General features: G+C 47.3%; 1 protein-coding gene across 3 annotated transcripts in view; it reads left to right on the forward strand.

The window, feature by feature from the left end:
* Positions 1 to 565: 565 nt before the first annotated feature.
* Positions 566 to 27,876, forward strand: part of WIPF1 (WAS/WASL interacting protein family member 1) — a 113,133-nt gene continuing 85,822 nt past the window's right edge. Inside the window, exons 1-2 of one of the 3 annotated variants that reach the window (XM_029225413.1) lie at positions 614 to 693; positions 14,021 to 14,192. The gene's annotated coding sequence lies outside the window, so the exon portion shown is untranslated. Of the gene's footprint in view, positions 694 to 14,020; positions 14,193 to 27,876 lie in introns of all 3 variants that reach the window. The other 2 variants (XM_029225412.1, XM_029225411.1) reach the window with 2 other exon arrangements.

Here is a 27,876-nt window from a genome sequence, read left to right on the forward strand (position 1 = left end):
AGGGGGAGGGGCGGGCATCTTTACACGAGAGGAGTAGCAGTGCTGTCCCCATGCAGTGTTCAGGAAGACAGATGTGGATGGACCCTGGGCCTCTGTGGGCGCCAGTCCATTTTAAAATTTATTTTTAAGATGAATTTCTATTTAAGATGTCTCAAAGCAGGCCCCTTCTTTTGAGAACAGAGGAGAAGGCGATGAGAAAAGGCTTTCCCTCGGGGTTGGGGGCTAACCCCGGCAGCGGGAAGCTGGAAAGCTTGCAGTCCTTGGGGGAAAGGGCCCTCGGCTGGACACCCCTTCCAGTTCCCGCTCTTCTGCAAACACAGGGGAGGGAGACGGAGCGACACACGAGCCCCAGACTCCTAACCGCCCCACTACTGCCACGTTCCTCCAGGGTCCCGAGGCCGCGGGGCGCAGAACCTCGGCAAGGGGCAGCGCGGGCGCGGCGCGCAGACAGGAGGACGAAGGGCAGACGGCTGCCTCGCCGCGCGTCCACATGTGGCAGGGCCGCAGGGGGGTGGGGACCGGGAGCCGAGGGGGAGGGTTTACATCCCAGCGAAGTTCCCGGATGGTCGCAGCCTCCCGGCGCTGAGCACTTTTCCTGCCCGGCTGCTTAGCCCTACGGACTGGGGAGAAGTTTCCCAGAAAAAAATGCCCGGCGCGCCGCGAGGCCCTGGAGCCCCACGGAGCCGCTGCGCGGTAAGGGACGCGCTGCCGCCGCCACCGAGGGCGCGACCGGGTTCCGGGGACTCAGCCGGGTTCCGGGCAACGCCCGTGGAGACCCGGGCAGCCGCCGGGGACCCCGGGGAGGGGCTGGGCGGCGCGGCGCGGCGCGGCTCGGCGCCGGGTGGGCACGGGCGGGGGCCGCGGGGACGTCGGGGCTGCGTCCGCTGCGGGCGGGGGCGCGGGCGCGTGGTCTCTTGGGGGGCTCGACTCGGGCCCGGCGGCTCGCGCGTCCTGCCGGCTGGCCGGCGGGCGGGGGAAGAAGGGGCCGCGGACCGATGGGCTCCGGACGCAGGCGCCTCTGGGGCTGGGCGCGCTGCTTGGCTCCGCCGAGCCTGGGGCCGCCCGGGGGGCTCGGCCCCGCTCGCGCTGTGGGTACCCGGGGCAGGGGCTTCGCGGGGATGCGCTGGGGCGCGTCTTCCCCCTTGCTCCCATCCCCAGCGCCGGCGGATGGGGACTTTCGGGCATCTCCGGGGCCAGTTCCTGCTCTGGAGCCGCTTCGCTTTCTTCGCTGGGGAATCGTACCCATCCCGCAACTCGGCTTCCCAAACTCTCTTCCCGCCGGGTGCCCCAGGCTGCTGCTCGCGCAGTGGGCGGTGTAGACGCGCGCGTTCGATGTGTCCAGTGACCTTAGAGGACTTATAGTCCCCGTCAGCGATTTTCTCCCGGGGCCTCTCCCGAACTTTCCGGACAGCTTCACTGCAGTCTCATTCCCTCTACATTTTCTTTTTAAAATAGAACAGTTAAAGAAAGTTGCAAGGGTAAGAGAAACCAGCTGACCCAGTCACGGGGACCCTAAATCTTCAACTCATGTTTAGACTTTGAACTCTTTGAGATTAACAAAGGGTGCTTCTGCGAGGGGCCCAGCCTGGCCAGGTCCTTGGTCCTGCTCAATCCCGGAGGAATACATATTCCGTCCTGGGCCACCGGCTCCTGACTTTATCTCAGTTCTCTGGGAAGCCTCTCAGGTTGTCAGCAGTGACTGGATGTACTTGGTACCTTTTTCTGAAAATTGCGTGTCACTATTGTCCCCTGCACGGTCACTGGACCCCACCCCCGATCGCTGGCCGTGGGTAGTCCCAGGCTTTAGGCGGTGCAGCCGCGGAGCCCCTGGACAGAGTCCCGCCCTAGGTGGGTTTTCTTTTGCCAGTTTCCCAAGGCAATTCCAAAACAATACTGCAGCTTCATTTTGAGTCATTGGCATATTTTTTCCTCCTCAAAAAAATGCCTTTTTCTCTAGTGGATAAAATAACTCCGAAGAATTTTCCTTTTCAGTTTGCATAAAATATTTTTTGACTTCCGGAGGTGAGAGATCCTGCATAGGCCAGCAATATTTACATCTTAATCCCTCTTTACAGTGCTTACAACTCTGCCTTCACTCTTGCTGTGTATCTTTACCTGCCTGACATCCCCACAAGGTTGAGTTTCTCAGGGACCAAATCCGCCGCCACCTGTAGGAGCCCATTACCTGTTGAGTGGAATTGTGCAGACTAGACTCTGCAGATGTTATTAAAACATTTTAATATCATCTTCTTCCTTGGGACCTACCCAACCTCTGCCATAATTTTGGCTCCCTGAGCAGCACATAAACTCTTAGGTTTGTGTGATGTAGAACAGGGAGATTTGTAAGCAAGGTAAAATCAGATTCTGGTACATTTAGAGACAATGAGATTACTTCCAGGTGGAGAGATTCATGCCTTCTTTCATTTGTTTGTTCATTTCAGCAGTTAAGTGTCTACTGTGTGTTCAACCACTTTCTGGCCCCTTAGGCATATCATGCATATTGTGTACCTTGAGCCTCACTTATCTCATCCAAGAAATGGGGTTGATAACCTTTGCTCTTCCTCCATCTCATCGTGTGAGGATCAGGTGGGATAATGGCGTGTGAAACAGCAAAAAGCACAGCACAGGGCATTGGAGGGCCACGCAGACACAGTAAAGGGCTAAAGTTGTGGGACAGGGGCAGTGAGGAGGTGGGATGCCTTTACTTTTTAAACGCACTGTCTTAGTTGCTCTGGCCAGGGATGAGCCCGCTTTTATGGGAAGTATTTGTTACTGGGTCTGTGTCACTGTCTTAGATATTTCAGGGTGTTCCTCACTACAGTTGTAATTTTAGGAACATACATGGTTTTTACAGTGCACATTAGGAGAACAGAATTAAAGAAAAGTGCCTTTTGTTGTTGTTGCTGTAACCCCTTCGGTTTTCAGCATCTGTTATTTGGGATTGTGTGTCCCAGAGCCGTCATCTTCCGGAAGCCTGCCCTCCCTTCCTAATGATTTTCATACAGAGGTTTCTCTGCCACTGTGACCCAGCAATCCACAATTATGTTGCAGTGCTGGACGGTTTGTTAGGCCTTGTGAATAGCCAGGACCCACGTATGTGAATCGGCTCACAGTTGAAATCAAGCAACATGCTCATTTAGCATTGAGGGTCCCTTTTAGGGGTCACTGTTGTGCCCTGTGCCAGGGTAGAAGGGGAGACCTAGCTCAGAAGCAGATGGGGTTTGGTCCCTGAATGCTTACCTCCTGGTAGAGATGAGACATGGTTTTGAACAGCAGGAATTCAGGGTAGAATGTGGTAAATAAGATGAAAAAAAGGTACAGAGCAAATACAGGGAATTTAGAGGAGAGTGAAATTACTTCCAGCTGGAGGGAGTCAGTCTTCCCTCATTTGTCTATCTAACGAGTATTTACCAAGTGTCTTCCATGTGCCAGGCATGGGAAGATTCATAGGCACATGTACATTGTGTTCCATCTTCCCTGCTCCAACTGAGGAACAGTTCAGTTTCCTCCTCCCTGGGAGAAATGAATACTTCCTTACGGGCCTCATTGCCCAGCCCAACATTTATCAGTTGTTCTCACCTTGTAGCGATTACGGTCAGGTTAGAATAATTAACTCTGCCTTTTATACTTTGAAGTAATAAAAACTCTGAGGCTCACCATATTCCCCAGAATACCTTCAATTAGTTGAGAAACGCTATCTACCTAACACGCTTTAACCAGTATTGAAGTACGCTGGTCCTTAGTCATGGGTGTGACTTAAAAAGGCTTGATTCTGTAAGGCTGGGGTGAGGCCCAGGAATCTATTTTTGAAAGCCCCCCCAGGTGGTACTGACGTAGTACCACCTGCAGAGTCCCTAAAGGTAAAACCGTGAGCCAGGAGGTCAGGCAGATCTTCCATTCCCAGCTCTGTCTTCCACATGTTCTGCGACTTCTGTTTCTTTATCTTTAAAATCAGAGTACTGTAACCACCTGTACCTACGGGGTTGTTCTGAGGGTCGGATGAAGTCATGGATGTGAATCACTTGGCGGATTATCCAGGACATGCTGCTGCTAGGTATTTGTGGGCCATTATTGTTATTATTTTTCTTCAGCTAAGACAGCAAAAGAGATGATTTATTGTACACATGTTACATTCAGCCACAGCTGAGAACAGAACTAGTCCAGAATGTCACAAGTCCAGGGCAAAGGACTGAAAGGGACCGTTTTGATACCAGCAAGATGGGTCTCTCAGAGGTGGTCGAGGCGATCAGAATGGCCATAAATGTTCCGGATCCATTGAGACAAGTTCTAGACAGTTGGCATGCAGTCCGACGACTTGTACCAGCGTGCCTGGCCTCTGGCTTCCGTTGTTTCTGCTCCCGTGGCTTCCATGGGTGTACGAGTTTACTTGGACCTCTGCCCCATCTCTCTTCTTTTGCGCTTCAGCCTGCGCCTTTGCCTCTTCCTCCACCACCACCTCCTCTGCTTCTCCCCAAACTATCCTTCCTCTCCCAACAGCTCTTGGGCGCCCTTGAGAACCCAGTGATCCAGAACGATGGCGGCCTTCCCTTGCCACGTCTACTCCCACAATCTCCAGTTCTTACAGCCTCAGCCCACCGGCAGGGACTGCTCACCTTCGCTCTCGTGGTGCGGAGGTTCCTCAGAAGATGGCGCCAAGGCCGAGACTGTGGGTCATTGTTATTATCAGTGTTAATTTGCGCAAAACACTGTGTAGGTATTCTTCTTTCCATAGGGAAATTAAAAAAGAGCCTAAACATAGGAACTGCTTTTGTATATAAATTAGCACATAATAATCCCTCAGCTGTCTGTAGTTTATCGAGCATCTCACACTGATCACCTCATGTATTCTCTTAACAGCTGAGGAGGAGGGATATCACAGAGGAGAACGTCAGTGTGGGGGGGGAGGGGAGGGCTACCGGCCTGTGGTATCTGCTTAGCCAATCAAGCTACTCTGTTGAGACGACCAGGGCAGATAAAGGGCCAGGGGAAGAAAGATGTGCTACTTTCCTGTCCCTTTGGCACCAGGAAGTGCTGGGGTAACATGTTGTGGTGGTCGCACAGTGGCCCTCATCCGTGTGGGTTGACCGGGGGACCGCCTGCCCCAGGCCAAGCTGCTTTGGTCACAGGTAGAGCGCCCATGCCCACCGGATGGGAGCAGCTCTGCTCTCGTGTTCTCTGGCGGCCAGGAGTCAAGAAACGTTGATTCCTGGGGAGCCTGCTCAGCATTGCAGGCGTCAGGTCAGGCATCCATACTTGGTGAGAAGTCAAAAATAATTGACTTTGCTAATACTCAATAAAAGAAGAACGTAGCTAAAATAAACAGGCAAAACAATCACCTACAATTTTCATTAGTTTAGAAGCTTCAGAAACATGGTTCATATTGTAAAACCATGTTGCTGTGATGTTATACAAGTAGTCATCCCCTGGTGTCCGAGGGGCATTGGCCCAGGGCCCCCTGTGGATACCAAAATCTGCACATGTATAAAAATCTGCTGACTATAACATTTTAGCATTGCCTACGAGGGATATATTGTTTCTCTTCTAATAAGCCATCTTTCCATTGTAACTCAGTAACTTCCTTTTAATTTCCTTTTATTGCTTAGTTATATTAATTTAAGTGAATCAGATTTTCAAAGCTTTCTGTGATCTGGCCCAAGCTTTACAAAACCTCTCCTTCCTTTCCTTCCTTCCTTCCTTCCTGCCTTCCTTCCTCCCTCCCTCCCTCCCTCCCTCCCTTCCTCCCTCCCTTCCTCCCTCTTTCCTTTCTTTAACATTACCACTTACTGTGTGTCATTTAATTGAATCATTTAATAGTCACACAGCCCCATGAGGTAGATTCTATACATGTATGTGGAGCCTGAGACTGAGAGAAGTTCGGTAACTTGCCCAAGGCCACACAGCTAGTGACAGAACTAGTATTCAAGCCTGGGGCAGTCTGATTCCAAGCTCTGCACTTTTAACCCTTAACTTCACCTTCTGCTGTATTATACACGACTTTTCATTGCTGTGGACTCCAGCCAAAGATTCTTTTCCATTCCCATCTGTATGCCTCTGCTTTGCCATTTCTTCTCTTGACACTGCCCTTCTCCTCACTTGTATGTTGAATCCTATAGATTCTTCATATTGGCCACAAGTACTTGTTGAGAAGAAAAATAGCAGACTTTGTTAATACTCAATAAGAGAAGAATACAGCTAAAATAAACAGGAGACACAATCACCTACAAATTTTGTTAGTTCAGTGGCTTCGATGAACATGGTTCACATTGTAAAAACATGCTTCTTAAGAAAAGTCGAAACGCCGTCTTCTTCTGGAGCCGATTCATCCCTCTTCTTAGTAAATTCTCATTGCTGTCTGTTTGGGCCTCACCTGTGGCTCGGAATCCAGTCTATTCTGTATTGGAGTCACTTGCATGTGTTTTTTTCTCCCTCATTAGATTGTAAACTCTTTGAAGGAAATAATTTTTTTTTTTTTACATTCTCTCAGAAACAGTAGGTTCTTGTACAGTAGGTTCTCAATTAATGTTTGTTGAATGACAGTTTATTTCCACCACTCTGGTTGTAAGGTTTGAGGTGAGTGAATTTTTTATGAAGGCAAAGTCGATTTTGATGTTGGCTTCTGAAGATGCTGGGAAACAAGTTTCATCCTAAGAGTGATTTCATCCTTCACCATGATTGATATGTATAATACATTACTTTTCATCACATACATAATTATCTTTAAATGCTGTTTATCTTTATTTCTTCCAAATTGAAAAATAACAATGATCCTAATAATAAAGGAATGGGATTTTGTGTTCTTGTGGGGAATGTGGAAATTATTATTGTAGAACCTAAGAAGTAACATTTCCTGATCTAATACCTGTATGTGGTTCACTTCCATGTTAGTGAGCATTCAGGCTCTCCCACCCACGGATTTTCCATCTTTTTCTTTGAGCTAAGAGGTGATGTACAACTTGAGAAAGGAGTTTAAGCAAAATTGAAGGACATTAGCCTCTCCCCAGACTGCCACAGACTCCTTTGTATTTGGAGGATAAATAGTCCTCTCAGGTAAGAGGTGTCTGCAGGAGGAAGGAAATGGTGAATAAAATGGAAAGTTGAGGGCCAAATAGTTTCCTTGGCCAGAGGAGTCAATTACGATTTAAAATAAAAGTAAATTTTACATATGTCCTATTTTTCTTACATAGGCAATACACATCTATTTATCTATCTATCTATATATATACGCACACACATTTACATTATTTAAATATATGTTTTCTCTCATAGGCAATACTTGGTTACTTTAAATACTGAATATGTAATGTGTACACCTTACCTCGTTGTAACAGCTAAACACAGTTTGATTACATTCCTCCTATTCTCCCTCCTCCACCCCACATGTTTGAGACTGGGTTATTTGCATTTTGCTTGCCTGATAGTTTCAGCGTTTCTTGGACATATTGCTACTATGTTCTTAATAGTTGCATGGCATTCTGCTGTCCGGCTGGATATATTTTCCTGTTCAATGACCATCTTCTCATCTGTTAGCTCTTGCTAATGATGCCCAGACAACTAGTCCATTGAGTCAAGTCAGACAACCAACCAATTCAGTGACAGCGTCAATATAATCATTTAGTTGGCTTACACAGACCAAATGGGCAGTTGGTTGAATTTCTTGCTTTTCAACCACTTGTGTGTCACCCAGCCCGTTTCTGAAACTTCCCAAGCATTTTTCTATAGACGTGTGCAGGAGATTAGGTCTGTTGACTGAAGAATTTAGGCCTGGGAGGGACCAAGAAAGAAATCTGGCCACTTCTTTGATGCAATTTTGAAGTGTTGAACATGTTATCAAATAATATTTCAGGAAACTCTGAGACTATTTTCTGCCCTAGGCAGGATAGATTTTGAAAGCAGAGAACCTTTAGACCTTGGAGAAGATCTTGAGAAAACATGTACCCTAGCTATTTTTTTAAAAAAATGTAAACAGTGAGGTCAGTGTCTTCACCACAATAGACTTGTGTTATGGGGATGGATATTTAAATAGAGGAGAAAGATCAGCCAGACATAAAAGGGGAAGAAATGGGTATTCTTGAGCAGGCTCATGTAATGTAAGGAGCACATGTATTTGCTGCGGGAGGGTCTTTCAGGAAGGACCAGGGTGATGGATTGAGAGAAAAGGGTGGGGGCAGGGAGAATACAAGACGAAACCAGTTATCTTTCCCAGGCCCCAGAAGGCAGGCTGGGGGACACTAAGACAAGTTTTCAGATGGTATTGACATTTCTAATTCAATTTTTGAGGGCCTAGAAAAAGGCAAAGTAGTTGAAGTCTTTTTAAAAATCTTTAAAAAGTAGTAATTTACTTTAGCAGTGCCTATTCTTATCTATTAGAGCTAGAATTTGATTGCCGCACATGGTTTAAAATTTAACCCAAAGCATCAGTTTAAATAATCCCAGGTTTTGTGAGTAAAATTCCACATTATTCTTTTCCCTAGAGTTTTAGCACTGCTTAAAAAAAAAAAGCCTCACGTGTTGTTTGAGACAAAATAAAAAATTAGATCATTGTTAAAATTGGGGATTATTTTACGTGGTACTTTACAAAGATGTTGGAGCTAGAACCTTATTAATTAAACATTGTAAACCTTTCCCCCCTTAATCCTCTCCCTTTGATGAGGAACTGGCAGAAGAAAAAGAGAAAACAATTCTCAGTTGGTTAAAGGACTGTGCATGGGGTATTATGGTATTACTTTAACCACAACATTCCTTTCTGTACAGAATTTTTGCATACATCATCTCTACTTTGCTGTGATGAAACATGTCCCTTTTGTCAACCACCAAGCCAGGTGCTCAGTCTTTGTAATTCAGTCTTTGCTTCCTTGTTTTTGCTGAAAATGTGACTCTTATCACTTAAAAAAAATTAAATTATAGTTTTTACCTTGTTGAGATTACAAAAGTATTATGTGCTTGATATAAATAAAACAGAAGAGAAAGACATATACAAAGAAAAAGTTAATTTTTCTCCTGTGTCTCTCAAATCTAACCACTCGAGGTAATCAATATTACCAGTTTGGGGTGTGCCCTTCTTTTCTCTTTGCTTATAAAACTATGTACAAATATATATGCACATATATAGTTTTTCTATTAAAAATAGAAACCTTATACACATTAGGCTACATGATTTTTAATTGCGGCATAATTGACACAAAACATTGTATAAGTTTAAGGTATACAACAAGTTGATTTGATACACTCATATATTGTAATATATTACCACCATAGATTGGCTAACCTCCAACATGTCACATAATTATCATTTCTTTTTAGTGATGAGAACAGTTAAGATCTAGTCTCTTAGCAACTTTCAAGTATTTAAAACAGTATTGTTAACTGTAATCACAATACTGTACATTAGATCCCTAGAACTTATTCATCTTCTAACTGCAAGTTTGTACCCTTTGACCAACATCTTCCCAATTCTCCTACCTCCCCCCACCCTACCCTGGCCCTGGTAACCACCATTCTAATCTCTGTTTCTACAAGTTCGGCTTTTTTAGATTCTACATTTAAGTGAGACCATACAGTATTTGTCTTTTTCTGACTTATTTCACTTAGCATAATACCTTGAAGATCCATCCATGTTGTCAGAAATGGAAGGATTTCCTTCTTTTTCTTGGCTGAATAATATTCGTGTGTGTGAGATATTTTCTGTATCCATCCATTGATGAACACTTAGGTTGTTTCCTTATCTTGGCTGTTGTAAATAATGCTACCATAAACATGGGGGTGAAGATATCTTTTTTGATATCCACAAGATTTATTTTTTATTTATTTTATTTATTTACTTTTGGCTGCGTTGGGTCTTCATTGCTGCGCGTGGGCTTTCTGTAGTGTGGTGAGCGGGGGCTACTCTTCGTTGCGGTGCGTGGGCTTCTCATTGCAGTGGCTTCTCTTGTTGCGGAGCATGGGCTCTAGGCGCACGGGCTTCAGTAGTTGCAAGCATGTGGGCTCAGTAGTTGTGGCACGCGGGCCCTAGAGTGCGTGGGCTTCAGTAGTTGCGGCGCATGGGCTCTAGGACGTGTGGACTTCAGTAGATGTGGCATGCAGGCTCAGAGGTTGTGGCTCGCGGGCTGTAGAGCACAGGCTCAGTAGTTGTGGCTCACGGGCTTAATTGTTCCGCTGCATATGGGATCTTCCTGGACCAGGGATTGAACCCATGTCCCCTACATTGGCAGGCGGAGTTTTAACCACTGCGGCACCAGGGAAGTCCCAAGATTTTTTTTTTAACATAACAAAACATTATAGCCATTCTCTCCAAATTAAAAACTCATTTATATTATGGCTGATTGATATTCCGTAATTTAACCGTTCATATTATTTCAAGTTTTGTGCTACTACAGTTCTTCCCCGAATATCCGTGTGTTCAGAACATACTAGCATACAGAAGCTTTGATTTCTGTCACAGTCCCTAAAGTGGTATTACTTTCTAAAAGTTGTAGTAATTCATAGTCCTACTAAAACTATTTGAAAATATCTGTTTCCCCACATCTTTGCCAGTGTAATTCATTTTAGAAGTATAAACTTTCTAATCTCTTTTTCCTGTTTTGTTTCACATGATTTCTTTAGGGAGCACTTGTCACTCTCTTTACCTTTTTTTCTTTTTTAATTCCATTCATTTGAATTATTCATGCCCTGTCTTTTCCTTAATTTTCTAATGTGCATATGGTTTGTCTTCTAGACCTGGAGAAGAGAAACTTGAGCCTAAGCTCACTGAGCTTAATTGTTCTGTATTGAAATGAAACAAAACACTTGATATCTACATATAACAAAGTAGATACAGAACTTTTGATTCCAATTTTCTCTTTCTGAAGTACATTATGTAAGAAATGTCTCAGGAAATATAAATGTCTTACCAGGAAAAATGGAAACTTATAAAACGCAAAGATGGGCAATTTTAAAGGAGTTTTAAGCTTGCACAGCTAACTGGGTTTCCCTCTTGAATCTTAAAGTCTGAAGACAAACATTCTTTGAGAGCATTAGTTATAAGTTATGCTGAATTACATCAAGAGGAAAAAGTGAATCATAGCAGATAGGAATTTAAACCTGGAGTGTGGTTGAAAGCCCCTGCCCTTGTTGCTCCTGCTTGTTTTTCTGGGAGGTGAGACTAGATTCCACTGCTCCTGTCCTTGTAGTTGCTGAGTTCACTATAAAATTATTTGTATATAACTCCAGCAGTACATTGGTTAATCAGAAACAGCTGTACAACTGGATTCATTTATATGAACAGAATAACTAAATCAATCTGCAAAATTTCTTGTATCTGGGTAGGTCGGGCCAACATTGTGTAGCCCAGAATAATAACAGTGCTTTGTAACTAACCTGACACAGATGGCAAAAAGATTGTGTCTGGGCAGCAGACGTTGGAACTGAAAATTAAGAAGCCCTGTGAGTCCTTGATATCTGCCATAATAAAATGTTGCTCTGTTTTTAATGTGAGTGTTTTAAAGGCTAGGAAGCTTCGTAAAGGGATGTCCTATTTAAGAAAGAACACATCAGAGTTGGACCCTCTGAGAGTTGGATCTCCTGAATGAGGCTGAATTGTCCAGATCAGTGTCCCCGGAAAGATCAGTTTGTACCTCCTGCCAAACTGTCGGGGCTGCGACAAGCCAAGGGCCTCCTGCTGGGAAAAGGCCACAGACTAGACGGGCAAACTGATGTGTCTGCCTGGAGGGAGCCAGGCCAAAGCAGGGAGAAGCACAAGGTTCCAGGCGAGACTGAGGCTGAAGTCCTGGCATAATGGAGCCAGAGGAATTCCTCAGAACGTGTGTTCTTGTGCAGAACCCTAAGGTCCACGGGAGCTGAGTGAGTTCAGAATGCAGCCTTGTCCGTATGCTCTCACAGTCAGTCTTTTTTTTTTTTTTTTGCGGTACGCGGGCCTCTCACTGTTGTGGCCTCTCCCGTTGCGGAGCACAGGCTGCGGACGCGCAGGCTCAGCGGCCATGGCTCACGGGCCCAGCCGCTCCGCGGCATGTGGGATCTTCCCGGACGGGGGCACGAACCCGTGTCCCCTGCATCAGCAGGCGGACTCTCAACCACTGCGCCACCAGGGAAGCCCCACAGTCAGTCCTAATGGAGACTTCAGTGCAGTAAGATGGGAGGTCTGATGAGAACAGGAAAATCTCTAGACCTTGAGTCTCCATGGGTGGCCCAGTCCTGCAGGACTGAACTCTCCACCACTCAAAAAAACAGGTTATTCTCAAGGCCAGAAATCCACTGGCCCTCAACTAGCCAGAGTCCTGTCTGGACTGGGTTCTGGGTACCAGGTTGGCCTTGTTACATAGCTGTATTAGGTTTAGCCAGAGAGTGGCAGTGAGGGAAAGCGGTGCCCAGGGGGAACTGGGCACGGACCCTAGTTTTGGCATTGGGATTTGCAAACACTCAGCTTCTTGGGGCCTCATATGCTGTTGCCTGAGGGCATGTGTCCCCTCTGCCCTGCCTTCACTTTCACTCTGCCCCTGGTTTTGGATGTCCATCAGTCCTCAGAAATAGACTCTTGAAAGTCAAGTCACTTTCAGGCTAAGACCTGATATCAACCAGCTTATTAATTCCTTTTGCACTGAATCCTCTGCTAAAGGTAGAGTAGTAAAGTGAGTGCAGAAGAGCCGTAGACTAGGAGTTTACCGTTGTTTTATAATCCCAGCTTTGCTGCCTAGTGGTCACATGACCTTGACAACAATAAAACACTGTGCAAAAATAGAGTAGGGGAATTTGTAAGAATGGGAAGAAGGCTGAGGCTAGGATGTCTGTGATGCCTGTGGTGGGACAGACCGGACATCTCCTGATAAGGCACTGTCTAAACAATGCAGTTGTTAACAGTTTAACTTATCAGTCAGAAATTTGATAAGTCTGAAATGTTACTTTACCTGTTTTTGACTAAGTATTAGGTAAATAAGGGAGAGAAATAGATGTTTATCTCATTCCTCCTTTAGCTAAAATAGTGTGGCTGTGTGACGTGGAACTCACAGGGTTCTTCATTAATACTTGAATCTTACTGTATGCTTGAAAAAAGACCATTAGCTATTATCCCAAGATTTTCTTGTAATGTTATTTGTGGGAGCGAGACGTGAACCAGGTGAGTCCAGGTATGCCTGGCAGATCTTATTTTATTTACATCCAGTGAAAATCACACTAGCTCGTGTGTACCTACACACATCCATTATACTCACTTTTATTCTGTATTAGTGCACACATGGTCCCAACCCTGAAACCATGTGTCCTTATCATCTACCACCCACAGGTGCATGTGTACACACACACACATGTGCACACACATGTCATTGGCTTACCCCTTTTACAGAACACTTCAGATAGAGCCAGGAAGTACCAATTCTAAATGTTGCTGGGAAAGCACATGGATTGCTGAGTTTTGTACACATCTGCCTTTGCAGTGTCTTAGAAAGCAGAGGTCATTGCTCACTAATGTGCCCTTTGTACAGTCTCAGACCAAACACCAAATGCAGGTGACTGTAAGTGTGCGCTCTGGAGGATGTTCACTACGATGGTGGGGATTCCCGGGGGTGGAGAAAAATACCCACTTGGGGCTTTGCCTTGGGAGTTCTGCAGTGACCATTGATTGGTGGTTGTGACCATCGCTGGGTGAGTGTCTTGTTTGTGTTTCTTAATCCTGGTCTGAGGAACAACACATTGCTCTTTTGGCTCAGAGGCAGACCATCTTGGATGGCATCCAAGAAACTGCACACTGCTCTTGCTTCTTGAGATTGGTGCTAACATTACAGGGTCTCCAGTTGTGCATAGAAAGATCCTGGACCAACACACTGGTAAATGGTACCCCTGTGGACTCTGCTTTACAGAGACGTTAGACAAACTTGGCCACCCCGGAAACTGAACCTTAGGACTGGTGCCCGAGGGAGCCCAACCATCATTTGTAGATAAGGTTGTGACTAGGAGAAGATGCTTTCTGAGTTCCAACCCAGATGCCCATGGAAGGATGGAGGCCTAGTAGAAACTTCCCCTTTGTTCCCTTCAGCTCTGGCCCCAGCAACACAGAGGGAGGAAGGAAAAGGGAGGATGTTCCTGGTGGTGGAGAGAGTACAGAGGTCAGCAGTGACAACAGGGAAAGGATCCGGTGGTCCTGAGCTACGGGGAGACGCCTCAGCAGTGGGAGTGAAGGGACTCGGATCCTAAGCGTCCTCTGCAGGGTAAGAAGCTTCCTGACCTAAGGAGGTTGCTGGGTGGGGGCCCTGGAAGTGCAGGGAAAAGTGGTGAGCTGCACTAAGCGGTGGCCGCCCTTACTAAGAAGTCATTAGGAAACAGAAGCAAGAGGGTGCCTGCCTGCTCTCGCTTACAGACAGAAGTCAGGAATGAATTATTCCTCTTCAGATTTCTAGTAATGATGTTTGGACAAGGAGTAATAATAATAGCATCTAATAACATAGATATTGCTTAGTATGTGCCAGGTAATGTTCTAAGTGCTCTGAATTAACTCACTGAATCCATATAACAACCCTATGAGGCAGACACTATTATCTTCATTTTACAGATGAGGAATTTGAGGATGGTCAGCTTGTCCAAGTTCACATGGCTAACTGGGCAGAGGTGAGATTCAGTCGAGTCCGTGTGGCTTCAGAGCCTGCTCTGAACCACAGTGCCCACCTGCCCCTTCAGTAAGGGACATTCAGTTGTAAAGGACCTAGGTGGCCCCAGCTTTCTTCATGTAGATGGTTGACCATTGATCCATTGTTCTGGGGAAGTAACCTGGACTTCCTGTTTCTCTGCATACTTCTGGGTTAGTGTCACCAATGCATTGCAAAAAGGACAGCCAGAAAAAATAAAGACCAACAGCTGACCTGTCAGCAGAAGGGCCTGCTCTTTTCATGGTGTTTGGAGTACCACATTAGCTTTACTCTGAATCACCCACTTTAACACCTGACACCCGTCACAGCCATACATTCTAAATGACCCCTAAGACTTCAGCAGTCTCTAATGAGGAAGAAAATCTTCCTGGAGTGTCACAAATGCTGCCTAGTATCATTGAGTAGTGACACATGATGTTCTCAAGAATAAATGAACGGGGGCTTCCCTAGAGGCACAGTGGTTAAGAATCTGCCTGCCAATGCAAGGGACACGGGTTCAGTCCCTGGTCCAGGAAGATCCCACATGCCATGGAGCAACTAAGCCCGTGCATCACAACTACTGAGCCCAAGTGCTACAACTACTGAGCCCAAGTGCTGCAACTACTGAAGCCCGCATGCCTAGAGCCCATGCTCCACAACAAGGGAAACCACCGCAGTGAGAAGCCTGTGCACCACAACGAAGAGTAGCCCCCGCTCGCCACAACTAGAGAAAGCCCGTGCACAGCAACAAAGACCCAACACAGCCAAAAAAAAAAAAAAATTAATTAAAATTTAAAAAAAAGAATAAATGAATGACATTCAACCTGTGGGGAAGGAGTATAATATTCAACTATAAAATGTAGAATCTTTCATAAAATCCCAGAATGTTGGACATGGGAAGCCAAGTGAAGAGGAAGACCATTTTGCCTAACCTCTCGGTAGAAGGAGAACCCCAGAGAAGTTATGTGACTTGCCCAAGGCCAATGGCTAGTTGGTAACAGGCCTGCTGAGTTCCAGTCCAGTTCTCTTTCCTCTGCCTGAGACTGTATAAAATATTCTGTAAGTGATTTTCTTATTAAATTACAGATGAAACAAAGAATGGTCTATTTCTTTGCTGGGCAGGGCCAAGGTTAACACTGACTTAAAGATGTGAGGGATGCAGCTGGACACCTCCTTCAGGTACAGGACGCAGTAAGCCCAGGTGAGGAAAAGGCAAGGCAGGGTTCCAGTGGCAGCTGCTCCCAGGGAGTTTGCAGTACTGAGCCTCTGCCTTCTAGAAGGTCCCTGGTACCCTCTGCTCAAGTCTCTTTTGGAGGTTAGGGAATCAAACTGACTCGGCTTATAGCCGAGTTCAGTGAGGGACGTGAGGGAGAAGAGGAAATGGTCACTTCCTATCCATAGAGAAAAATGTTTCTCAAAACCCTGCTGCTGTCAGGCGGCCAGGCCTTAGCCAAGCTCTGGCCATATTGGCCTTGGGGCCTGAGAGGCCTGCCCGCTACAGGGCTCTTTCTTGCTCCACTGCTGGGATGGAGAACATCGAGCCCTTCCTGGAAGAGGCTCAGGCAGCCTGCGGAGGCCCGCCCAGGGGGCTCTGGGCAGCCCTGCCCCTGTCTGCAGCCAGGACCACAGGGCTCGACAGCCATTTCTGCGGACAGGGACAACTACAGGTCACCTTCGTACCTGCAGAGCAATGACCCAGGGATCCCCACAGGCAAGAATGGAGAGGAGGTCACATAAAGACAGAAACCCAGGCCTGGAAGGGCATCCAGAGCTGTTTTCCCCACCTCTGGGCTGTACTGCCTCCAAATAAGCCCAAAGTGGGCTGTAAGGTAAAATTGTCAGGGCTGATTTCAGCCCTGGTCAGTGTGATCCCACCCTCAGCAGAAGTGTCTGGGGGGAATCGAGGGGCATTCTCCACAGTGCCTGCAGAGACCGGGACCAGCAGTCCCTAAAGGTCCCCTCCCCAAGGAGCAGGGCTGCTTTACTCCTTCAGGCCCCGCTGGCCGCTTATCTGGCCATCTCATCAAGCCCAGGAAAGGACAGAATAGAAGAGCTCTCCAGAGAGCAGGAGGTAAAACAAAACCCGCTCCATTCTCAAGCCCCTTCCGATGTGGGAAGCTTTTCAGGGAGGTGTGCTGCTCTGAGCCCCAAGGGGCCTTTCCAACCTCAAATCCACAGGTCACTGCTCTTGGTCAGAGGGTAACAGGATCTTCGTGTTTTTCTGATGTGACCCGGAACCCTTCTGTTATAGAATTAAGGAAGAAACCAGAGGCAGAGCTAGGATTCAAATTTAGAAGGTTGTGCTGCCCAGTTCTGTGGTCTCTGTGCCTTGGCTTGGTTAGAACGACAGTTTTTTGTTTGTTTGTTTTGTGGTACGCGGGCCTCTCACTGTCGTGGCCTCTCCCGTTGCGGGGCACAGGCTCTGGACGCGCAGGCTCAGCGGCCATGGCTCACGGGCCCAGCCGCTCCGCGGCATGTGGGATCTTCCCAGACCGGGGCACGAACCCGCGTCCCCTGCATCGGCAGGCAGACTCTCAACCATTGCGCCACCAGGGAAGCCCAGAACGACAGTTTTGTTGAGCTGTGCTGTGCGAGCAGCAGCCACCCCCGTCCTGCCTCCCTGGCACATGCGGGCTGCTGCCTCGTTGCTGCGTCTCCCCCTCCTCAAGCCTGGATGGTGTGCAGAGTGGGAAAGTGGCTTCCGGCCCTCCCTCTGCGTGGTCGCGGGGTACGGAGGGGACTGCTGTGGGCCAGCCCTGGTGGGTGCAGGTGGGACCCACCTTCTCCTGATCTTACCATCCCAGCTCCAGTGTAAACTGATGAACTCTCATGAAACCAGCAGTGGCCTGCTTGCCAGGAGGAGCTAGAGGGTAGCGTGTGCTTTAACTGACCCTGTTCAGTAAGTCAGCCCAGGGAGTTCCTCCTTTTTCCCCCCATGAGGTACCTCAGAAGGGCCCAAGGCACGAGCGCTGCACGAATAAACTCGGTCCTAGTACAGAAGCCACAGGCAGGAACCTTGTACTGTGAAGATTCTGGGGTCTGGGAATTTAAGAGACTACACGTGGTTTAAATTTTAAAAAAACAGCAAAAAGAAGCATGCTTAGAGTGCCTTATTCCTTGAATGACAGATGTGACAGATCACAATGTCAGATGCCAGATGGCATCTGGGCGATATTTGAAAAGAAATCTCTCTGTGAACAGTGAGTACTCCATGTAAAGAAGCATTATCTAAACTAGCGTTTCAAAACCTTTTTTGACCATGACCCACAGTAAGAAATGTATTCTTCTTTGAGATCCAGTATAGATAGATAGATTGATAATAGAAACAAAGCTTTATAAAACAATTCCCATCCTTACCATGTGCAGTACATTTTTATTATTATTATTTTTTAAAAAGAAGCAACAGCTGGTTGCAACCCATTAAATGGATTTGACAGCCAGAGAATAGGCAACAATTTGCAGTTTGAAAAATACTGATTTAAACAGAAATGTATCAGGCGTGTAGAAACCAATTCTCGTTGTAGCTCTGGCAGATCTCTGCAGAAGGAGATCCAGTAACAGGCCTTGTAGTCCTTGAAGAGGTTTTCCTCGCGCTTCCAATCGCTGGAAGTTGGTGAGATGGTGATGGAGATGGAGGACCAAGGAAGGGAGGAGACGAAGCTGAGTTTTAATTCTGTTCATACAGAGAACACTGAGTGTCCCTGATGCCTTGTCCTGGCGCAAATAAGACAGACCCTGCTTGTTCTGTAAGGGTGCTCACAGTTGAATAAGTGTACACTCATCACCATCCAACACGGTTTATAGTGAAATGGAAGGATAAACGGGATGATACAGGGCAGCTGAAGCCCCTTCGTTCCGAGTTCCCTAAATGGGGGAGCCATGTTACAGGGAAGGGTATATTCAGTGTTACATCCCTAGTTCTGTGTCTCACATATAATAAGTATTCAATAAATATTTATTGAAAGACCATGTTATCTAATTAATACTTGCAATGAGACTAGTAATAATCCTAATTATCTATGGAAATATTAAGAAAACATTTTTGAAGCGCTCTTTAACACACTTGATTCATAATGGAGCATAAGAAGGGACAGGACAGTTTAAAAAGACCCCAAGAAGTTGAGGTTAAAGAGCAGAACTGCTGAACCCCACCCAGGCTTCAGGTCCTCCGCATAGCAAGCCTTTAAAAAGTTGAGGTTTTTCTGCCCTGACTTGTAGGTGTGAGCGACTCATTGGTGGGTCTTGGGACAAGTTGCTCTGGAGGTGAGAAGTCAAAGCGGTGAGGCGCCAGTTGCCCCTGGCCAAGCAGGGAACACAGGCAGGAGTGCCCTCTGACTTTCCACCCCTGCGCATCTGAAACGGCTGCATCTGCCCACTCGGGTCAAGCAGTTCAAGATGATGTGATTCAGGCCTAAATCACCCAAGGTTCTGGGTGGTAGGTTTCTGGAGAGAGGAAGGTGCTTGCAGACCACTCTCTGTCGGGTCCTAAATGGAGTCTTTGTTTCAAGTTCTGGACCAACCCAGCACTAACCGGGCATTAAGGCTCTGAAGTGGTCAGGAGCCGTGGAGACTCTGGTGTGGGTGCCACTGCACAGTGGGAGGAGTTCCCTGGCGCCCTCTGAGCTGAGCTTCCTGTAAGGGTCCAGCCCCTAGGGCCAGCCTTCAGTATCTAGCTGGGCCTGTTGGTCCAGACCCCAACCTGCCATCCTGCTGCTACACTGAATTAGCTACAGGTCCTTCTTTCAAGCAATTGTGGGGCGAAGAGTGGGGGAGTGGGGAGTAGGCAGGGAAGCAGGGGTGTGAGGAGAGGAGAGGGAAAGACATGTGACCTGAGAAAAATACTTGAATAAGGATGGTTTCCATCCAAATGAGGTCACCTCACTTGAGCTTGGGCTAAGGAGACACCCGTAAAAGTAGACAAATTTAACCTCGGGGTGACTGCTGTCCATTTTAGACATTCGCTCAAGTTTTGCATGACCCGACCCCAGAGAGAATAGTTAGGGATGACGGGGAACTAGGAACCAGTCACAAAGAATAGGTAGCCCTTTGGCCCTGGAGCTTGAATACGGGCTTGGGACCTTGGATGCATGAGGAGCTTCACAGGATGGCAGGTACACCTAGCAAACTCCGTCTGTGTTTAATAATTTGCCTAGTTATTTACACCTATTTAAGATAAAAAACGTTCTTGGATAAAACCAAATCTAAATGCAAAAGAGCATTAAAAATAAGAAAGGCAGTCCCGGCGCCCCAGGTTCTAGCTCCAGCTCTGTCCCTGTCTGTGTGACACTGGGCCTCAAGAGTCCTCATGGGTAAATTGAGGGGGAGTGGGGATTTGGAGATACTTCCCCAGATCTCCCTCAGCTCAAACACCCTGTGGCTCTCTGCAGCCCGAGACACGTTTTCTGGCAGGAGAGAGGCTGCCAGAGCTTCCTTCTCAGGCAGCCAATGAGTACATTCTTTCCTGTGCCCACATATGGAAGCAATTTCTAGATTATCCAAGGCACTTGTGCCGCTGAGCTCAACCAAAACAGAGGAGCTCGGCAGTGGAAAGTGGAAAAAGAGAAAAAAACCTTGTGTGCGTTCTCTTACCTTGGAATCCCCCAAGCAATTTGCCTATCCGTGCTATCTCAGGGGTGTGCCAGTGGGTTTGGGGCATTCCACAGATAAAATCAAAACTAACTGAGGGTTGAGCTCACTGCTTCTCCCCTGAAGCCGAAGGCCTCTGCCTTTCCCCTCTGGAAGCTTATGGCCGGAGGCTGGGGAGGAGTGCAAATTCCAGAGTTTTGTTCCCACATTTATGGTAATCTTTCTCTCGGGTCTGTTAATAAGGACTATTAATGGCTGCTTTCAAGGTTCTCTGTGAAGTTGAATTGGCAAACATTAGCCAAGTGCTTTGAAGGGGAAAATGTTTGATTAGTTCCTTTTCTGCCCAACCCTTTACTTACCTTTCTCTTCTGAACTCTTCAGGGGTTTTGGTAGTGGTTGAATGGTAGCTCTTTCGCCTGTAAACCGGAGGCACGGGGCATTTGCTCCTGAATTTAGGTCAGGAGAGTGACTTTTTCTAGGGCACGACCTTATTCAAAAAGTCTCATCTGTGGTCCTGGTCCCCATAGATGTTCCTAAGACCCTTATTTCCTCCTCCTCTCTCTCACCCTTGACCTTAATTCCTGGGAAAGAAGGTTACTGAAAAGGACATGTTTATAGAGAAGTGCTTTTTGTTCCCCTTTCATTTTGTCTCTAACTTCTCTACTGCCCAGTCCCCCACCAACGTTAAAATTTAATCTGTAAAGCAGTGATATTCTTCCTAGGTATGAAATTCGAGTAATTAGAGCTCTATAAACATTTAACGCTTGTTAAAACTGTTGCATCGATGTTCTCGTATGTTCTCATAACAATCCAGGGTACCACCTCCAGATAACTTTCTGGAAAAAACTCTCAAAATCAAGACAGTAGGCTGATGAATGCCGAAAGACTCTTAGCGGGAACCACATTCTTTTTTGTTGTTCTTGCTGGGTCTCCAGCTTAGAGCCTTCTGGTCAAAGCAGCCGTCTTTTTCCCTTCAGAGAGCATGTTTACGGCTCTGGTTTGCTTCATCTGGGATTGCTGCTCTGGAGGGCCAGAAATCAAACATGATGTGAAGATAGAAACACTTGCGGGAACCTCACATGCCTGGCTGTCCTGTTTCAGGACGCTCAGATTAGCTCTGCTTGGCTGTGAATAGGGTGGTGATTCCACACATAGATTTTCCCCCATGGGATTCTTGCTTGTTTTAAAGCAGCTAAACTTTGCCGCTCTATAGAACCATAATCAGGAATGTTTATTTTAAGCCCCATCTCTGCAGGACTCTGTGCTAGATTCTCCTCAGCCCTATTCGGAAAACGTCAACCGACCTGCCTCTTGTCTGCTAGGTGCTGAGGGCCTGAAACCACACTCCAGGAGAAGAGTTACTGAGTGCAGGCCTGTTCCTGCCACACACATGTGCAGTATTAACTCGGGGCCAGGTTAGGTACCTGTGCCAGCCAGAGTGATGCCACTCCCTGCTCTGCTGAGAAGGTGAAGACCATTCAGTTCATCTGTCCGTTCCCTCCAGGGATTCCTTCCCCTTCCCAGGCAACCTCTTGTCTCTAATGCAGCCACAGACACACCCACCCAGACCCCAGGCTCCCACTGAGCAATACAGTTGAGCCCACCTCTCCAGGTCGGTCACCCCCAAACCTCCTTACTACTCTGCAGCCTGGTGGGTTTTTTTTGGTTTTTTTTTTTTGCGGTACGCGGGCCTCTCACTGTTGTGGCCTCTCGCGTTGCGGAGCACAGGCTACGGACGCGCAGGCTCAGCGGCCATGGCTCACGGGCCCAGCCACTCCACGGCATGTGGGATCCTCCCGGACCGGACCGGGGCACGAACCCGTGTCCCCTGCATCGGCAGGCGGACTCTCAACCACTGCGCCACCAGGGAAACCCTGCAGCCTGCTTTTGCTTCATCTCTTCACTCAGCAAACATTTGCTCAGTGCTCACTGTTGAAGCTTGCAGAAGGCAGGCTCCCTGTCTCTGTGGAATGTATGTTCTAGGAGGGAGAAACAGCAAACAAGTAACTCAGACAAATTAATGAATGCTTCAATAATTAACGCTTAGTTAATTACTTAGGTAGATTAGTAGTGATAAGGGCTATGAAACAAGGCTGACAGGATGATGGGATGGGATGGTAGGGATGCTACTTGAGGTACAGCTGTTAAGGGAAGTTTATGAGAGTTGAGATATGAATGACAAGGAGCCAGACGTGAAGATCTGGGGAGAAGTGTGCATCAGGCAGAGGGAATGGCAAATGCAAAGGCCCTGAGGTGAGAACAAGCTGGACAGGTCCCAGGGAAAGAAGGAGGGCTGTGAGGAGAGGGGGACGGGACGAAGTCAGAGATGCAGGCCTGGCCAGGTACTCTGCAAGGACCATACTGTAATCTAATAGGGTTTTATCCCATCGAGTGATGCCGCCTGCTGTGTTTCAAGAAAATCACTCTTGCCTCCATCCCATCTCCACCCAGCTCTGAGCTCGTGGCCTCACACCCTGACTCACCCCTGCTTGTTAGTTAGGGTGCCCTCAGCTCTGCCCACCGCGCCCTGGCCCGGCTCTGGCCCTCCCATGCCCGCTGCCCGCGTTCAGGCTCGTCACTTCTGCAGCCCCAGCACCAATTGACCAACCGTGCCTGGGGATTCAGAGGGTGGGTGAGTCAGTCTTCCCCGAGCTGGACTGAGCGCTGGGCAGAGAAGAGAGCGAGGTGCTTACTGGGCTGTGAGACCTTGGACAGACTCCTCTGTGCTAGGCTGTACTTGTATCACACTCACTCCTCTGAGACTGGCACTGTTGTCATGCCCATTCTACAGTGGAGGAAACTGAGGCACAGAGAGGTTAAGTAACTTTTCCAGAGTCCCCAGCTAGCATGTGGTTGAGCCAGGATTCAAAGCAGATGGTCTGATAGCCCCATGTTCTAAACCACTACATTCCACTGCCACATGCAGTGGGGATGGCTGTTCCTTCCCAGCCGCCTGACAGTCCTGAACGAGGTCCTTTTCCAGAGTGCTCAGCCCAGAGTGCTGCCCTCACTGGGGACACCAGCTGCCCCATGCTGACACACTCAGCCTCAAGCCGTCAGCAGACCCGTTGAGTTCACCAAGTTAGGGCGGCATCTCCAACCTCAGCCAAGCCAGTGCTGACTGTCCTCTCCAGGAGGAGCCCAACAGCCCTTTCCTCGTCCACCTGTGAAAACCCCACTCTGGGCACATCCACCACCTGCCAAGTAACAGTCAGGAATAGTAATAGGAGCAAGTGATTACGGAGCACTCCCTATGGAATTCTTATTTTACCGATGGAGAAACTAAAGCACACCCTGCTTAAGGTCACAGAGCTAGTAAATGGCAGAACCAGGATTTGAACCCAGGCAGGTTGGCTCTGGAGACCCTTTAGAGTACAATTCTTATTTATTTTTTAAAATTTATTATTATTATTTTCTGCGGTACACGGGCCTCTCACTGTTGTGGCCTCTCCCGTTGCGGAGCACAGGCTCCGGACGCGCAGGCTCAGTGGCCATGGCTCACGGGCCCAGCTGCTCCGCGGCATGTGGGATCTTTCCGGACCGGGGCACGAACCCGTGTCCCCTGCATCGACAGGTGGACTCTCAACCACTGCGCCACCAGGGAAGCCCTAGAGTACAATTCCTCATACTGAAGAATTCCACTCCTGTGGTTTCCACGTTGTGGTCCATACTCTAATCCTTGTAGCCACAGAATGGTCTAATTTTATTAACATAAGACAGACCTGTCAGTATTTGAAGACAACTATCACATCTCCCTCGGTTCCAAACCACCACACCAAGCTCTCAGGGAGCAGTTCTACCCTGAGTCCCTTCCTTTCTCCCAGAAAAGCACAAAGAGTGCTTTGTAATTCTCCATCCAAATCCAGATACTTGTGAGAGGCGAGGGAGCACAATTAATAATTATGCTGGGACAACAGGCATAAATGTGGACTGTCCTGGGCAAACCAGGAAGTGGTTTTCCCTACCCCCAGGCCACAGCAGAAATGCCACCACTTGGCATGCCTTCTGAGTACTCTGTTCAAGTGGATTATCGGGAAGTTGAGCTAACTTTACACAGATACGTTATTGATGGGAAATCAGGTTTCAGGAGTCTGCCATTAGTCAGACTTCTTCCAGTGGAAAAGTGCTGGATGTAAGGTCAAGTCCCACAGTTGCCAGTCGTCATTCATCTACCCACCCAATAAACACATTAAATACGTACTAAGTAAAATCATGTGAAAAGGCCCAGCCTAGCAACTGGCACATAAGGAAAATGAGTTCCCATCCCTACCACAAACCTTGGTACCCCTTCATTTCCTTGTATCTGAGATGACTGGCTGCCCCATGACAATCTCCCAGGTCCCGTCTCTTGAGAAACGCTATTGCTGTTATGCCAGCCTTTTCTCTTCCTTCGAAGGTAAAAATGGGGTGCTTGGCTTATTGTCACGGCCTGCGTATCCTGTCCTCTCCCCACAGTCAAAGCACAAGTCTGTGCCTCCACCAGAAGTTACCCGCCAAAAGAGGAAAATGTAGAGAACAAGCTTTCCATTCTCTGAGGTTGCTGGGTTGCAGGGAGCAGCTAAGTGGCTTCTATTCACAGAGCCCCCCTATCTAGGAGAAAAAAAAGAGCGGGAAATAGTTCCCATTTTTTAAGTCTAGATTTTGCTCTCTCTCAGCAGCGTTTAAATGCCCAGTCTCACCAACTGACAGGACATGTAATAAATGCTGAAGGTTTATGTTTATGCTTAAGGTTCTGTTACTCTTGCTTAGAGTCTGGAGCTTTGCACACACTGGGAACTGATCCTTCTCTTTCAAGACATGCAGCATACATGCTGCCAGATTTTTCTTAAATCTACTTCTTCAGTCTCCACCAGATAAGATTTATTAATTGGAGATAGTTTTAAAAGACATGATAGGACTTCCCTGGTAGTACAGTGGTTAAGAATCCACCTGCCAGTGCAGGGGACACGGGTTCGAGCCCTGGTCCGGGAAGATCCCATAGGTGGCGGAGCAGCTAAGCCCATGCGCCACAACTACTGAGCCTGCGCTCTAGAGCCCGTGAGCCACAACTACTGAAGCCCGTGTGCCTAGAGCCCGTGCTCCACAACAAGAGAAGCCACCACAATGAGAAGCCCACACACCGCAACGAAGAGTAGCCCCTGCTTGCCACAACTAGAGAAAGCCCGCATGCAGCAATGAAGACCCAACACAGCCAAAAATAATGATAATAATAAAATAGAAGACATGATATATTCTCAAAAATACGTTGATAATTTTACCTTCTATAGATCATTCAGAAACGTCAAAGCATTAGTCCAGTATGAACTGTTAGAAAATATTTTTGACATTCTGTTTTTTGGTTTTTGTGAAAGACAGATACTTAGCTTAGACCCTATTTCTTTTACGATGATCCTTTTTCTTTCTGAAAGAGAAGTAATTATGAGAAGCATCAATCCAAAGTTCCACCAAACCGCTGTAAATTTAGCACTTTCTCTTCATTCTGCCTATCTCCGTGGGTCTTTAAAAAGAATCTAGCCATATCCTGGATTATGTAATAGTGCCTCAGCTGTCTCCATGGGACATCAGTATAGTGTGTGTGTGTATGTGTTTGTGTAAGTGATTGGATGCCTGGGCTAAAGTCATGGGTAGCTGTCTGTTTTACTTGTAATGATCATTTTAGTTTCTAGTCAAAATTGGCCGTTTTGTTCTTTGGGTGACTTTTCACACTGAACTGAACATCTGATGCTCAGTCCAGCTAAGCCAGGAGCCCCTACAATGTTCCAGTCTGCCCTGAACACAGCAGCCCCCATGCCCTCATCCACAGCTTTGGATCTACCCTACTGGTAAGTAAGAGGAAGTGGAACAGCAGGATGGGCTGGTCACCTGCTAGTTTCCATTAGTGTCTTAATGTTCACATTGCATCCTTGGTTGGACTCCTTAATTTTTAATGTCAGACCAGGAATCCCTTAAGAAAACAAAGTAGGGAAATCTTTTCATTGGAAAATATCTTCAAAGAAAACGACAGAGGAAAATTGTGATGTATTTTAAATGGAAGCTGGTGGTATGAGTTCCTCGATATCCTTTTAATGCTGTTGCTCTTTTCTTAGATCTGCCTTTTAGGAACTTCGACTTGTCTTTGCATAAAAGTTATTCTGTGATTTTTGTATTCCATTTTATTTATATATTGAATTTATTATAGTTATGTGTTGGTATGTAACAAACCACCCCAAAACTTAGTGGCTTAAAAACACAATCATTTAATTGCTTGCAATTCTGCAATCTGGGCTGGGCTCCACTGGGCAGCTCTTCTGCCATTCTTGCCTGTGGTCAGTCTGGGGCTTCGTTCAGATGGCAGGTTAGCTGCGGCAGGACTGAGCTGGGCTTCTCTTTTTCTCCAGGAAATGTCAGGACCTTTCACTTTCCAAGTGGCCTCTCCAAGTGGTCTTTCCATATGGCCTCTTCAGCAGGATTGCTGGACTTTTTACATGGTAGTTAGAATCAGAAAAGCAGAAGCTGCCAGGCCTTCTTAAGGCTCAGGCCCAGAACTAGCAGGTTCTTCACTTTCTTTTTTTTAAATCAAGTCACAGGTACAGCCCAGTTCAAGGGGAGGGGACTACACAAGGTGTGAATACCAGGAGGCATGCTTCATTGGAGGCCAGCAGTGGAACAGACTACCCCACAGTCATTCTTCAATCACATGACACTTACCAAGTGCATGTCATGCACCAGGCAGTGAGCATACAATGGTGAAGAAGCAAAGCCTTGTCTCTGCCCTTATGGAGTTTATTAGTCTGTGGGGAGCACAGGAAATGAGGAATCAGAAAATTACCATGCCAGCGCTGAGTGCTGGGATGGGAGGAATGCTAGGGGCCCTGGGAGCACACCTGGACTTCATGGAAAGACAGAGGAGGCATCCTGTGGAGATGGCTGAGAGGGCTGCTGGGAAAAGAACAGCATGCTCCCTGGCCAAGAGACAAGAGAAAATATGGCTCTTCCGTGGAGCTGAAGAAGTTTTGTGTGGCTAGCGAGTGGAGTGTGGAGGGTAGAGCTGCGTGGGTATGTTCGGTGGGGCGAGGGGAGGAGTCACACCTCGGGTTCAAACAAAAGGCCCAAGAACTAAGCAGGAGCCTCCTCACTTATTGAGAGCCTGGTAAGCCAAGTTTGGACTAGACTTGATTTCAGTTGTGATAGGAAAAGAATTTTAAGCAGATTTGCCTTTCAGAGAGATCATAGCTACATCATGCTGAGAATGGAAGGACCTGGGCCTGGAGACCCCAAGAAACTGTTCTGGGGCCAGGCAGGGGAGAGTGGTGGATGGCTCAGGGGACGAGTCCAGAGATACTAGGAAGTAGAATCTGCAAGTCTTGGTAATTGGTTGATTGGTTATAGGAGTGAATGAGAGGGAAGAGGCGAGGGTTACCTTCAGGTTTTTGGCTTGGGCGGCCAGTGACAGTCTCATCTGCTCCAGTAGGGAGCCCTGGAAGAGAGGCAGGGTCGGATCCCATCGAGGTGGGCTGGAAGTAGCAAGGAGAGCCAACTGGAATGTACCAAGTTTGATTCCTTTGGGTTTTAGTCCACTGCAAACCTTTTTCAGACTAACATGTTGTGAGAACCTTATTAGAACCTGCCTCTTCTGCTTCCCTCCCCCACCTCTCTCACCCACTGTGTTGCTTTCTGCTTCTCTCCTTTCCTCCCACAGGGAAGA

This window comes from Monodon monoceros, unplaced genomic scaffold (genome assembly GCF_005190385.1).
Source record: "Monodon monoceros isolate NGI ecotype Baffin Bay Population unplaced genomic scaffold, NGI_Narwhal_1 Super_Scaffold_16, whole genome shotgun sequence".
In the NCBI taxonomy this organism is placed as follows: Eukaryota; Metazoa; Chordata; class Mammalia; order Artiodactyla; family Monodontidae; genus Monodon; species Monodon monoceros.